Here is a 14,514-nt window from a genome sequence, read left to right on the forward strand (position 1 = left end):
TATAAATTCTACTTTTCCAGCCATTACAAGTATTACCTCTTTTAACATTCATAGCAATGCTCTTCTGAGTCAGGAGGTGAAAACATCATGGAGAGTGGGCTATAAAGCATGGCAATTAGGAGCCTATGTGTGTAATTATTCATATAACTAAAAAAAAACTGTGAGGAAACTTTGTAATTTCTTTAAGCTTCAATTCCTCCTTTGAAAGATCAAAATAATCATAATACTTCATATGGATGTTTGTGATGAAAAAATAAGAAAAAGTCATAATTATTAAGTTCAGCAGTCATGGTTGCTATGGTTTCTCATTTATTAATTGAACTGCTGCAGAAATTGAGGGCTGGGAGGTTGATATTACAAAGCCAGCTCACGTAGTCTGGATCTGGTGTCACTCTATGAGAAAAGAAAGTCATGAGTGGAAAGCAACAGGTTGTGAATGTAGCAGATAGCGAGTTGACAATGCAGTAAATAAACTTTGTAACACGAAGAAGTAGAGTCCAATAAGTAAGGGAGAAGAGTACTGATGATGGAAGTGAAAATCAGGTGGAAGTAATTTTCTCATGTGTCAATATGGAATCACTCTAACTTCCCAGCCTTAGGGAGACAGAACAGATGTTTTAAAAATAATGTCCACATATGAGGGAGAACATACGATTTTTGGTCTTTTGGGCCAGAGAAAAGGTTAGATCAAAAAGAATTAACCTAGAAGGTAACACACATGCACAGGAAATCAATGTGAGTCAATGCCCTGTATAGCTATCCTTATCTCAACCAGCAAAAACCCTTGTTCCTTCCTATTATTGCTTATACTCTCTCTACAACAAAATTAGAAATAAGGGCAAAATAGTTTCTGCTGGGTATTGAGGGGGTAGGGGGGAGAGGAAGGGGGCGGAGTGGGTGGTAAGAGAGGGGGTGGGGGCAGAGGGGAGAAATGATCCAAGCCTTGTATGCACATATGAATAATAAAATTAAAAAAAATAATAAAAATAAAAATAAAATAAACCACAACTTTAGAAAATTTTACCCAGAGTCCAAAACAATTGTTGTAAATTAGAAGTGAGTATTTGGTTGAAGAGAACAAAGTCTCTCCTGTTCCTTCAAATCCAGTCAACTGTTTTTATTCAGCAGATATGGAAACCAAGGCTCAGAGATGCAGGAGCATGTGCTTCTGATGGATGATGTTAATAAGGCCATCTATAAAATCCTTTTCCTTTTCCCTCATTCCTGAGCCAGAGCTTCTTATATTACACAGGCTGTTACACTGGTTAAGTTTCTTAAACTTTGAGTATCAGTTCCATTATCTGAAAAAAAGTCAGTTACAGAATTATTCAAGTGATTGGAATGAATAAGTTTCTCATATAAAGTTAACTACTACAAATAATAAAAATCAGAAAGGTGGGAGGAGGAAGGGAAAACTATTTAACTTGAATGGTGACTCAACGAATAAAACAAACAAGTTCCCTTGGGTCCTCAGAATAAAGGAAACTAATTCATCACTAATTATAGATCTATCATATGTTGCATTTTTAGGTGTCTCAGCTATCAGGTGGCACTCATATAATTGCCAAATAAATGGAAAACCAAAACAACATCACAGAATTAATTATTTTGGGTCTTACAGAGAACTCAGAAACTCGGAAAATATTTTCTGCTGTGTTTTTCTTTTTTTTTTTTTTCATTTGTATCAACATCTTTTTGTTGTTTTTCTTTTTTGGCAATACAATTTTTCTTTTTTCTTTCTATTATTCAATGAGTATATTGTTTGGGTCATTTCTCCCCCTTGCCCCACTTCCCCACTCTTCCCCTCACTTCTAGGCAGAACCTATTCTGCCCTTATCTCTAATTTTGTTGAAGAGAAGACATAAGCATTTTTTAATCATGTATAGGATTATAATATTGGGAAATGAACTCATTGTGGTAACAATCATCACAAGCCCAAGTTTGAGACGACCTATGTACTTTTTTATTACCTTCTTGTCTATTTCTAATGTCACCTATTCTTCTGTCATTGCCCCAAGTTGATTGTTGACTCACTGTCTGAGAACACTGACATCTCCTTTGAAGGATGCATGACCCAAATCTTTGCAGAGCATTTCTTTGGTGGTGTGGGGATCATCCTTCTCATTGTGATGGCCTATGACTGCTACGTGGCCATATGTAAGCCCTTGCACTACATGACCATCACCAGTCCTCAGATGTGCTGCCTAATGCTGGGAGGAGCTTGGAATGGGAGATTTATTTATGCAGTAATTCAGCTTCTCTTCATGTACCAAATTCCTTTCTGTAATTCCAATATCATAGATCTCTTTATATGTAATTTGTTTCAGTTACTGACACTGGCCTGCAGAGACACCTATACCCTGGGTCTCTTACTCATCCTCAGCAGTGGCATGATGTGTGTGGGTAGCTTCCTTATTCTAATTGCCTCATACATTGTCATCCTGTGTTCTCTGAAGTCATAAATCTGAAGCATGACACAAAACCCTTTCCAGCTGCAGCTCTCACCTCACAAAGGTTGTGTTGTTCTTTGTGACATGCATTTTTTTGTATGTGAGGCCAGTGTCTACTTACCCCATATACAAGGCAGTGGTTGTATCTGATTCAATTATCACACCCATGTTGAATCCCTTGATCTACACACTGAGGAATGCAGAAGTGAAAATGCCATGAAAATATTCTGGATGAAATATGTAACTTAAGATTTTAGGTCACAGTGATGCTAAGAACAATGTATGTTTCCTGTAAGAAGTAGTTCTTCTTTCAGAAACATGTAAGAACTATAACTGTTCAGTATCACTTGGCAATCACAGGGTTTATTATAGATAAAATTATAAAAAATGTTGTGATTTAGAGAATTTTCAATTTAGATTTTAATTGTCGGTTTATGTTTTGTAGGACTTCCCCCTCACCTTAGAAAAACCTTGCCTTCTATGAGATTTCTCTGATTCATCTTGCTACTCCAAGACATATTAAGTCGCTCACCATCACCTCACTATGTATCAGCCACACATTTTTTTCCTCTTTCTTTTTTTTTAATGAGCTGCCCTTTATCTTCTTCGTGTGATTGTTGCTATTTTCTGATCTAAGCAAGGTTTTACCACTGATGCCTTCCTCCATGACTGTTCAGAGTCATCCATTATTGCCCCAAATATCTTCATTTTCTTAGTAAAAATGACAATCAAAGTGCAAATATTTTTTGTATAAAAGCCATCTAACTTTCATTACTTTCCATGTCTCCCTCTGAACTGATTGACTGTGAAGGAAGGACTTGTTTGGCTTTAGTTTGGTAACTATTTGATCTTTTAATAACTATCTGTTAAATAATTATAGAAAACCAGAGCTATTTTTCCTGAATAAATTTATATAGTTAAAGGAAATAGGAGACACTAAGTGACTAGAGAATAAACAAAGTCAGACTGATCACTAAGGAAAATTTATGGAAATGGGTTGCTACAGTTATTCCTTGTAAAGTACTTAGTTCAATTAGCAGGCAATATTTCAGCTGATTTTATAATTCTGTTGACATTTCTCTATATAAATGATTAAGCATATTGATCAATAAATTTATTAGTAACAATTAGCACCAATAATTGACAAACAGGATTAGACAGAGACACCCATATGAAGATTAGTGGAATGATGATTCTATAGAAAAGCCTTTTCTGAAGCCCTAAAAATGAATGTCATTGTTACCTATTCAAAATGTTCCAAAATTAAGACTTCTTTCTGAACATAAGTTGATCCTGACTTTTATTTTATGGTGGAGTTGAGCAATTGTGTGAAAAGGTTTTGTAGTTTCTGTTTTTTCTTTAACTTTCAATTGTAGAACAAATTTCACAATACTTTCTTAACATTTTTCACTATATAGTATCCATATTAACTTTACATTTCCTCAATTTTTTACTCAACAAAAGAAAAAATGCATAATAATGTGGTTAGTTAAGTCTTTATGAAAACCACAGGATTATTTTCATTTTCCTATTATTATTATGTATATATTGGGAAGAAGCTTAGAATTAGGTACTTATTTCATATTTGTATATTATGTGAGGATTAATAACTTGGTAAGGTTAATACAATAAACAATGTAACATTATCTTTAGTTTTAAATCCCTTATTCGATAGTTGAGAATTATTTGCTCTATGCCATCCTATAATTTAGGATCATCTCCCTGTTTATTTACTTCTTTTCAAAGTATGACTAAAATTAGTTCTCTTTAAAAGGGATTCTCATTTTTCTCACTAAGCACATTTTACTGGTAAGATGTAGCATTTTTTTCATGTACTGCTATTTCTCCTAGGATCTTTGGTTTACTGATTTGAGCTAAATTATATTGGTTAAAAATACTATATCCAAGATGTTAAAATGTGATTTGATGAAGAAAAAATAGTACACATTAGGACTAAAACAAAGCAAACTAGAAATAGAGATGAAAATATTTAACTTGATAAAAGTTTATACTCCAGAAAACTAAGAGAATGTCACAATTGTTACTAAAGAAAACATACTTTACATTTGGGAATGTTCAAGACTATTTTTGTTACCACTATTGCCGTATGCTCTACTAAGGATTCCAATGTAGAGTTCTCAACCTCATTCACCTTCAGATATCAGGAAGATGAAATACACAAATTAAGCAAAAAATATGTGAAGACACTTGTTCTGAGCACTAACTCTGTTTATCCACAGGCATTTGCACAGTTTTAGTGTGGTATAGAATTTTTGGACTGCGTGTCCATTTTGGGATTCTATGCACAGAGTAATCATTGGTATTTACTTATGCTATTGTGGTCACAAAAATTCATCCCCCTCTATCTACTCCATTTTCTACTTTCCTTTTAGCATTTCAGTCTCTTTCTGTAGGGACCGTGGGTGATGGTTGTGACTTGCTTTGACTGATAAGATGTGCTAGACGTGAAAAGAATGCTACTTCTAAGACTATGCCTGAAGATGCCTTGTAGGAAAAACAAGCCAGACTGAGAAAGACAAATAGCACATATTTTCCAGATGTGGAATCTAGTTTTTAAAACTGAGGGACAGGAATGTAAAACAGCTCCTGTTTGGAAGTAAGTACCAGTGGGAGGGGGGAGAGCAAAAGAAGATGATGAGCAGGAAGGGAATATGGTCAAAGTACTTTATACACATATATGAAGATAAAATAATGAAACTGGTTAAAGTAGTTTTAAGAAGGGGAAAAGAGGATGAGGAGAAAGGATAGAGGGAGTAAATCTAATTTGTACATATTATATACATATATGGAAATATCACAATGAAACCCCTTTGTAAAACTATTCCATGCTTTTAAAATGTAAAACAAAATCATGCTTTGTGCACTGATGCTGTTTTGGCACCCAGTGCTTTGAGAACAAATCATAGATAATATACTGGATGACAATCTTCCAGGAAGAGTGCACCAATGTCAATTTCAAGATCATCTTATATCAGTCTATTACCAGCTAACTTAAAAATTTGTGAAGGTGTCGAACCAAGATAGTGAGCTACCTACCCAACCAAAAGTTGACTACAGATGCATAAGTGAGCACAATTCAAATTAGAAGAACCAAGAAAAAGACAGTATTGTCACATGTAGCTGAGATTACATTGTTATCTATGGCAGAGTAATAGTTAAAAGATTCAGGGTTCAATAATGGTAGGTATTATCATTATTGATCTTTATACATTTAGGAATTTTGAATATATACCTTGAGTCAGAAAACAATAAAAAATGGTGTTGGAGAGATATATACTGATTGGACAAGGTATATAAAGCTAGATAATTCAGTTTTAATATTGTAAGAAATTGACGTCCCCATAAAATAAAATGCAAAATGAAAATCTGGAAACCAGTACAGCTGTTTATATTTTGGCAAATATTAGTGTTAGTGGAAAGCAAAAGTATACATAAAATACCCATGTAAAACTTATCCAAGGTTGATACTAGCTTTTAAAAGCAAGAAGTTATGAGAGATATCCACTACAAAATGCACCAAAAGAGAGAATGTGAGAAGGGAGACAGATGAGAGGGACCTACTTTTCCCTAGAGAACTGGGGTAAGATTTAATTATTGTTAGAGAACTATTTTATATTGCTAAATAACTATTATTAATAATAAGTCTTTTAATGTTTATTTTTCCTTCAGTAATCTAAGGTATTGGAGAATGAGGTGATTAGAAACCCCACAGGCAATTACTTCCAATTGCCTTTGTGCTATGAAAAAATTAAGAACCTTTCAAACTTGTAAGTGTTCAGGTCTCTGTAATATTTATCTGTTGAATCTGATGTTCTCTAAACTGGGTCAAAGCATTTACATTTTAAGAACAAAACAAATATCCTTCAAATAATTTGATTCATACTTAGATTGAGAATTATAGAAGTAGGTCTTTCTTTGAACAGGTGATCTCACTGTTTTGAAATTTAGCCTTTCTGTCTCAAATGCTTGCCTTCCCTTATTCTGAGTTTTCTGAAAGAACAAAGTTTTATACACATATGTACACATGCCTAAATATGTTTCAAACATTGCTCATTCTATCTGTATATTCTAAAATCTGAAAAACACTATTTCAATACAACTAAGTGCTAACAATGTTGGAGATGCTTTCCAGATGAGAATCTCAGTTCGGTTCACACAGTTTTGTATCCATTTTCACTGACTTCTTTCATATCTAAAGTGAAACACACTTTTCAAAGTCTATTTTGACAATACTTTCCTTTTTCTTTTTCTGTTGATGATATCAGTTTGGTGATGGTCAATCTTTAAAAAGTCTGTAATAATTTAAGGCTGGTATAATTAGAGAAAACTCCATTTTATCCTCTTTTATAACACTTCAGTATTATATTACAATGGAGCCTTTCTGCCTATGTTATTGACATGGTACAAAATTTCTAATGGACTTATAATCAAAGAAGTGCTTTTATGCATATCTATGTTTGCATATATATTCTGAGTATCCTAGAGGATTTTTCTGAAAACATTATTTGTGAAGAACTTCCATAGTTTTGACATAAAACTTTATGTTTTTATTATTCAAAGTGCCTGTTCAAGCATACATAACTTATATGATTGACATACTCAGGTTATGTCATTTTTCATATTTAACAAATATTTATTTTTTTTATTGTTGTGCTGGTGGTAGATTGTGGCATTTCCAAAAGTTCTTACAATATATCAAGTCTATCACACCTGAATTCACACCCTCCATCATACTCATGTATGCCATTTTATATTACGATTTTTGACCTGGAATTATAACAACTATCATCATGTCTTTATAATTTACATAGTTACATAATTATCAATGATATTGTGATAACATATGAATTTAGAAAAATTATTTGAATTTTATCCTTGAGACATTTGTAGTGCTTCCAATCCTCACTATGAAAGTTAATAGTTCTGAAAACAATTTTTAATAATTTCTGCATTGTGATATTGTTATAGAAATGTTAGAAGTAATCATTGTTATTGATAAATATAAGCATTAAATACCTTTCCAGTATTTTTTATTCCTTTATTGAGTACATCCTTATAACAGAATAATTACTGATCATATGATTAGCATTAGAAGAACAGAAATTATTTTCAGAGAGTAGGGAAGAATTTCCTGAAGGATACAATGATCAAAAAATAATTCAAACTTATTTGAAGAGATGAGAGTGCAGTTCCTAATCAGATTCTCAAAATTATAGATAAAAAAAGTTAGGAGTATGAGACAAAAACACCACCCCACCTCACTGCCTACTTGTCTCACTCTTAAATCCTTTGATGTTCACATGTAAAACACAAATAATCCCTTTTAGGGTTTCTGTGAAAGTTAAATAAATCAATATGGGACAAAGCACATAGAAGCTGAGGCTCTGCATCATGTGCAATTGTTGTCATTATTATCATGATTATTATTCCTGACTGTTCAAGAGCTACCTTCTATTTCAAAAACTATTACATAAAATTATGTATTTGTCTTACTGTAGTTGCAAATGGCTTCATAACATGAAATTACTTTTCTGAGTGACTAAAATTATATCAGTTCTTTGGATCACAGTAGTGTTTCATGGTAGTCAGAAGTTTGAAAAGGGAGTTTCCAATAATTTTACTAAATATAAAAATAAAATCAATATAAAGTGTACAATATCTTGATTAGAAGGGCTCTATTATGAGAGGAAAATAGAAGTAGATCTTTTGTTATGAAAAAGAATAAAATCCAGAGATAAGAAAATCAGAGAAGTTTGAGTAATTCAGACAAGTTAAATGAAATCAATCTTTAAAGGAAATGAAATGAAAAATGCTTTTCCAGGAGAATGGATCAATATAAAGCCCTTAGTGAGCCAGAATCCAAAGATGCCGTAGAAAATCTTAGTTATCCTAAAAGAAGGTCATGAGGGAAAGGTGATGACTTTTGGACATTTTGTCACTTGTAAACTGTAAAATGTGATGAGATAAATTATGTCAGCGGCTTTTATTAAGAATTATCCTTCATGTAAGAACAAAAATCAATGAATTATTTAATGGAATGTAACAATCTTTTTTGTTGGGAGAAGGGAGCTTTGATGTGCTTATCTTCAGTGATGGGCCTACCTCATTCAAGATGCCAAATTCCCACTGAAGACATCTGTGTTTCTGTTCCATGCTCTTAGAAACTCAGTGGAAAGCAAGCACATGAATTGACCTTGGCCCTAATAAAATACAGAATGGCCCTGCAGGCATCGCAAATAAGATTCACCAGTGGCTTCACACTTGCCACTTCTGATTTTGGCAAGAATTGGAGATGATAATTCTCATCTACTCTCTGTGAAGAATAATAGAATTAAACATCTTTTGTCAGCTTTAACATCATTTACATATTCATAAAACATAATTTGCATGGTATGGAATTTAATTATTTGGGCACAGGATTTCACTCTAATTAGTCTGAGATGTCTCACAAAGCTTTGTGGAAAACAAAAATAATGCTTCATTTTTGGAAACATATACATGTGAGTTTTCATTGTGAGAGTTATTGACTCACATAGACCAGAAATTTTATAAATTTAATAGAACAAATGGCCAATGCTAGGATGCTTTAAATAAATATGTACAGACTTATATTGAGATGCTCCTGTTTTCTATGTCTCTAAACTGAAAAGAGCTCCCATTCAAATATTCCTTCTTCTCAGCACTTTTTATATCCTCTCCCTCTTTTTGCCTCCATCCTATCACTTGGAAAGAAAATGTGAACACTTTAAAACACAGTGTTTCACAAATACATCAAATTACTATACAGTATTAAAATACAATGGTTCAGATATTTGCTGTGGCTTTTTGAGCACTTTACTCTGACCAACCATTTTGGTTTTCTCTGATGCTCTCAGTGTTTCTTCTTATCAGAGCTCCAGCAAGGTTTGGCAAAGTATACCTTGTATAAATACACCTAGCCAGTCTCATTCCCTAAATGTTCCATTTCTCAGTGTGTGATGACATTTTTCTTGTCTTTAATCTACAGTCTCCATTTATATCCAAGGATGGAGGATACAGTTCAAATATCATCTCCTTAGCAAAGCCTTTCAGATTTCTTCAATCAAATAACTTTCTTGATAAAAATTTCCAACTGATGTAATGTATTTATTGAATCAGATAATCCTTACCACAATCTACTCTCATCTTTCCTTCAATATCTATCATTCATTTGATTTTATTATACCATGTAAGGCAAGTTTGTGATGTTCTAATTTGTGCACAATAGAATATAATGGGAGATAAATTTCAGCAGAGAGGATACAGGACTAGAATCCAACACTTTGTGCTCCATGGAATGTTGTCTCTAACACTTCATTCACACTGCCATGCAATGCATCACACTCCATCCATTCAGGTGGGGGCAAAGTAAACCCAGGGAGCCATAAGCAGTAAACAAAGATCATTGACATGTTCAGGACATACCCTGACTATCAAATGGATGCAATCTTCATGATGGGTGAAAGAGATTAGCATTTTATACGCATATCTGTAAAATTATAATGATGAGGAGACAGAAAGTTCAGAGGATGAAGACAAAAGTTATCTTGCTATTTTGAACAAGAGTCAGAGAAGGAAGAAGAATCGGGAGATGAGACACTGAAAATCTCATTATGTAGGAATAAGACAAGAGCTATAAATAAAGAGTATTTTCTTTTAGAATTAAAGAGTTTTGCTTATCTCTCCTTCACCACTATATTATCCCTTACCCAATTCCACAAAGAGGAAATCATAAACAGGGGTGACAATAGATCCTAGACCACACTAGTAGCAGCATCAGGACACTCAGTTTCATCAACATCAAGGCAAACTGATTGCATGTGATTAGTGTGGATCCTTCTTCTTGTCCTCAAGTCAGATTTCCAACAAAGAAGTCACAATTTTCAAGATACTACACCACTGCACTTTTCATTTTTTTCAATTTTTTTATTATTCATTTATTCACATGTGCAAAAATTGTTTGGGTCATTTCTCCTCACAATTCATCCTGAGATACTTCAGGTTCAAGCAGAAGCCAGTATAAGACAAGGAACCCTGAAATATTGAATGTTACCATGAGTAGGGAAGCTACTTCTTTGGAACTTTCGGTATCTTAGGATACAACCTGGTCCTGAATAGTAGGAAACAGAATAGTTCAATTGAGCTGGAAAACTTACCATTTTTCTAAGAATTAGAGACAGCATTGAATAAAGTACTCATGTTTTCTCTTTTTCACTTCTCATTTACTTCGAAGATGAATCATGTGCTCTGTGCCTGTAATATATAAGCTTTATTTTGAATGTGTCCATTTTTGCCGTGTGTTACAGAAGCTATGGAGAGAGTCAGCTATTGGAAAACAGACCGTCTGCTATTTGAAGTCCTGTTTTAGACTCTACCATAGGCCCTGAAATGCTGGCAGAAAATTTTCTCACTACTCTTTCTAGAATAAAAAAAAATTATCTTTATTGTTCTATATAGAAACATCTTAAGTCAACTCTTATACCTCAAAATATTCCCTGTAAAGCACTTAGATTAAACACCTCTTTTTTCACCAAATACTTATATCATAAACTTCACAACTGCTCATGCTCCAGGAGAAGAAAGTCCACTCCCTTTCCCACACAACCCTGAAGGATTTGCTAAATGAACTCCTTAAGAGAGTTAATTCAGGACCATTTCAAACCATGGGACCAATTAATCCCAGGCATCTCTGTCTGTAAGCATATTCTGTCTATACCTACTTAAAGATTCAAATAGCTATAATGTAATTAAATGTTAGCTCCATCATTTTTGCTTCTGGGATATCATGTACATTTCTTAACTTCTCCTTTCATATTCAGAATAACATTATCATCAAGGCCATGTATTCAGCATATTGGTACAGTACTTGTCTAGCATATGTGTGGTCCTGAGTTCAATCCCCAACACCACACACACATGCACCACACATTACCATTAATACAACAATTTATTGCAAATAATGTAAAAGTACTAATGATTTATTGATTTTAATGATAATGATAAGATACATTTCAATATGTCATTGAAATTAAATTTATTTAAAAATCTATAATTTAAAATATTTTTTCAGCAAACCAGTAATGCAAGGGAAACAAAAGAGGGGATTTAAAGCAAAACCTTTTGTATCTTTTTTATTTTTAAATTAGCCTACTGAAGTATAATTTACATATGATAAAATGCACCATTTTAAAATGCACAGATGATTTTTTAACAAATACACATCCATGTAACAATCTCTACAAATGTTTGCCAGCATTTATCAATTTTATTCACCAAATAAAAGAATCAAATTTTGTCCTTCTTGTATTCTCTTCATTTTTATATTAATTTTTTCACCTTCTTTTATGTATTGTGTGTCATTAGTCCTTTCTGAGTTTGATGAGGGAGAATTTTTTCCATGCTTCTGTCTTGGCTTTGGTGCTTGTCTGTTAGTCTTTCAACTTCCTTGATTTACAGATTCATCACTCCATTCTCTCTGGCTCTCATTTACATGGCATTTTTCCTCTGTGCATGTCTGTCTCTTTCCACATCTCTCTTTACGTAAGGACACAGTTAGATTGGATTAGATTCACTCTTACAGTCTCATCTTAACTTGATTATGTGCAATGATCTTGTTTCCAATTAATGTCATATTTACAGAAAAGAGACTCTGACCTTAATACATCCTAAACAGCTCCTAGAACTGGGGAAATATCCCAAGGGAAAAACTACTGAAGTATTGAACCTCTTCAAATTTCTTCCAACAGCTCTGATGATGTCTCTGCCTCCTCCTTGTTTCCAGAAGTGACCTTGCATCAGTGCAAACACAAATTCTGTTTTTTTTCCCCCTTTATTGTTGTGCTGGGTGGGGGTACATTTTGTGGCATTTACACAGGTTCTTACAATGTATCAAATATACATGAATTCACATCCTCTACTTTTCTTCTTTATCCCCCAATCCTCAATTCCTGGAGTAGTTTCAACAGGTATCATTTTTGCATTTACATACTTGTGTACACATTTTTTGCACCATATTCACCCTTGTACTTCTCTTCCCCAATTCTCCCCCTCCCCACTGGTGCCAGCCCTCCTTCCTGGGCAGGACTTGTTTTGCCCTCCTGCTCTCTGATTTTGTAGAAGAAAAAAGAGAAAAGATAAAATAAAAAACATGGTATTTTACCTTGTTTGAGATAAAGGTATCTACACAGTAAGTTTCCTTGAGGTATTTCCATCTATATATGTATTATAACCCCAATTGGCTCATATCCTCTAATTTTCTTCATTCTACCTTAGTCCCTTTCTTATGGTAGTTTCAATTGGTTTAAGATTTATATATCTATCTTGTATAGAGTGTATATCAACCCTGCTAATGTTCTTAGTTTCCCTGCCCCACCTGTGCATGACTTCCCCTTAGTGTGGCCAGTGTTTCATTATAATCGCTACCTTTGTATTAGGTTTGTATTACATGTATGAAAGATAACATGTGACTTTTGACTTTCTGAGTCTGGCTAACTTCACTTAAGATGATGTTCTCCAGTTCTATCCACTTACCTACAAATGACAGAACAAATTCTCAACCTCCTGTTCATGCCCCAAACCAACTAATATTCCTAGGGTAAAAGCATCACAGAATTCATCTCATTGTATTGATAGTCTTGGCATCTCACCCCTTTTAGTTTTGATTGCCTCAGCAGATCAACAGTACCTATCAAGGATGATTTCTTCAAATATCTGGTGTTTTTAATTGTATTTTGGTCAAAAGAATAAACTTCCTAAAGTTTTTTAATTTATTTATTAGCTTATTTATTTATTCATTTATTTTTGATATGTGTTCTTGATATTGCCAAGATTAGTCTTAAATTATTGGTATTGGTTGATTCTTCTACCTCAGCCATTTGAGAAGCTGGAGTTAGAAGAACATGCCAACATGCTTATGAGTTTTTACACCTCAATACCCTGAATCAGCTGGGCACCAGTGACTCATGCCTGCAATTAAGCTACTTGGGAGGCTGAAATGGATAGGAGCTCAGTTTGAGTTCAGCTTAGGCAAAACAGTTTACAAGGTCCCATTTCAATGAAAAAAAAAAAGAAGGAAATGGTGGTACATACTTGTCATCTCAGCTATGGTGGTGGTGGAAGCATAACCTAGGATGGCGGTCCAGGCTGTCTTGACACAAAATAAGTCCCTATTGCCAAAATAATCAATACAAAAAGAGCAGGATTTTTGGCTCAAAGCAGGAGGGTGCCTGTCTCAAAAGTGTGAAGCCATGAGTTTAAACACCAGTACCAACAACAAATAAAAAAAAAAACACTGACTTTTACCTTTGGAGATTATTTTCATGTTAGGACAGACAAGAAACTAATAACAAGTAAGAAAGTTAAATAATATTTTAGATGATAGCAAGTACTTTTAAAAGGCAAAAAGGTGAGTGGTATATATAGTCATTGGTAGAGAGCTTACTTAGCATGGTTGAGGTCCTTGTCTTATTCTTCAGCATACATACACACTCAACTTAAAAAAAAAAACACTAGAAAGAAAGAAGCAAAGTATGATAAGTGTCTTGGAGGTGCTGATGAGGATAATGAATTAAATATATTTATGGGAAGATTATATGGTGTGGAGTCTAGAAGAATACAATGTATAGATAAAGTAATTAGCTAAGCTCCTCCTTGCAAGAATGGTTTAAGGATAGACATCTGCAACAACTATTTCAAGCAGAACACCTGCTGAATATGATCATTGGAAAGTAAGGAAGTCAGTATAGGTAGTATGGCTGGAGGCATAATTGTCCCATAAAAGCAGTTATTAAAATGACATCTCATTTTACAGAAACTGAAACTCAGTTAAGCAGCTTTATAGGGAGGCACACTATTAAATTTAGCAATGAGATCTGTTAATGACTGTTAATGACAGTTTCATTTCATGACGTTCCTCTTCCCATTCATTTTCCTTCTACCAGCTTTAATTGTGAATCTGGGGGCATTAGAAAGTGATGATGGTGAAAGATATTTCTAAGTAATGATATTTCATATTAAGCATTTTCAA

The 14,514-nt window shown here is 33.8% G+C and overlaps 1 pseudogene; it reads left to right on the forward strand.

The window, feature by feature from the left end:
- The first annotated feature begins 1,572 nt into the window (after nucleotides 1-1,572).
- Nucleotides 1,573-2,699, forward strand: LOC109676661 (olfactory receptor 4C6-like; annotated as a pseudogene).
- Nucleotides 2,700-14,514: the final 11,815 nt, after the last annotated feature.

Source organism: Castor canadensis, chromosome 1 (assembly GCF_047511655.1).
Source record: "Castor canadensis chromosome 1, mCasCan1.hap1v2, whole genome shotgun sequence".
In the NCBI taxonomy this organism is placed as follows: domain Eukaryota; kingdom Metazoa; phylum Chordata; class Mammalia; order Rodentia; family Castoridae; genus Castor; species Castor canadensis.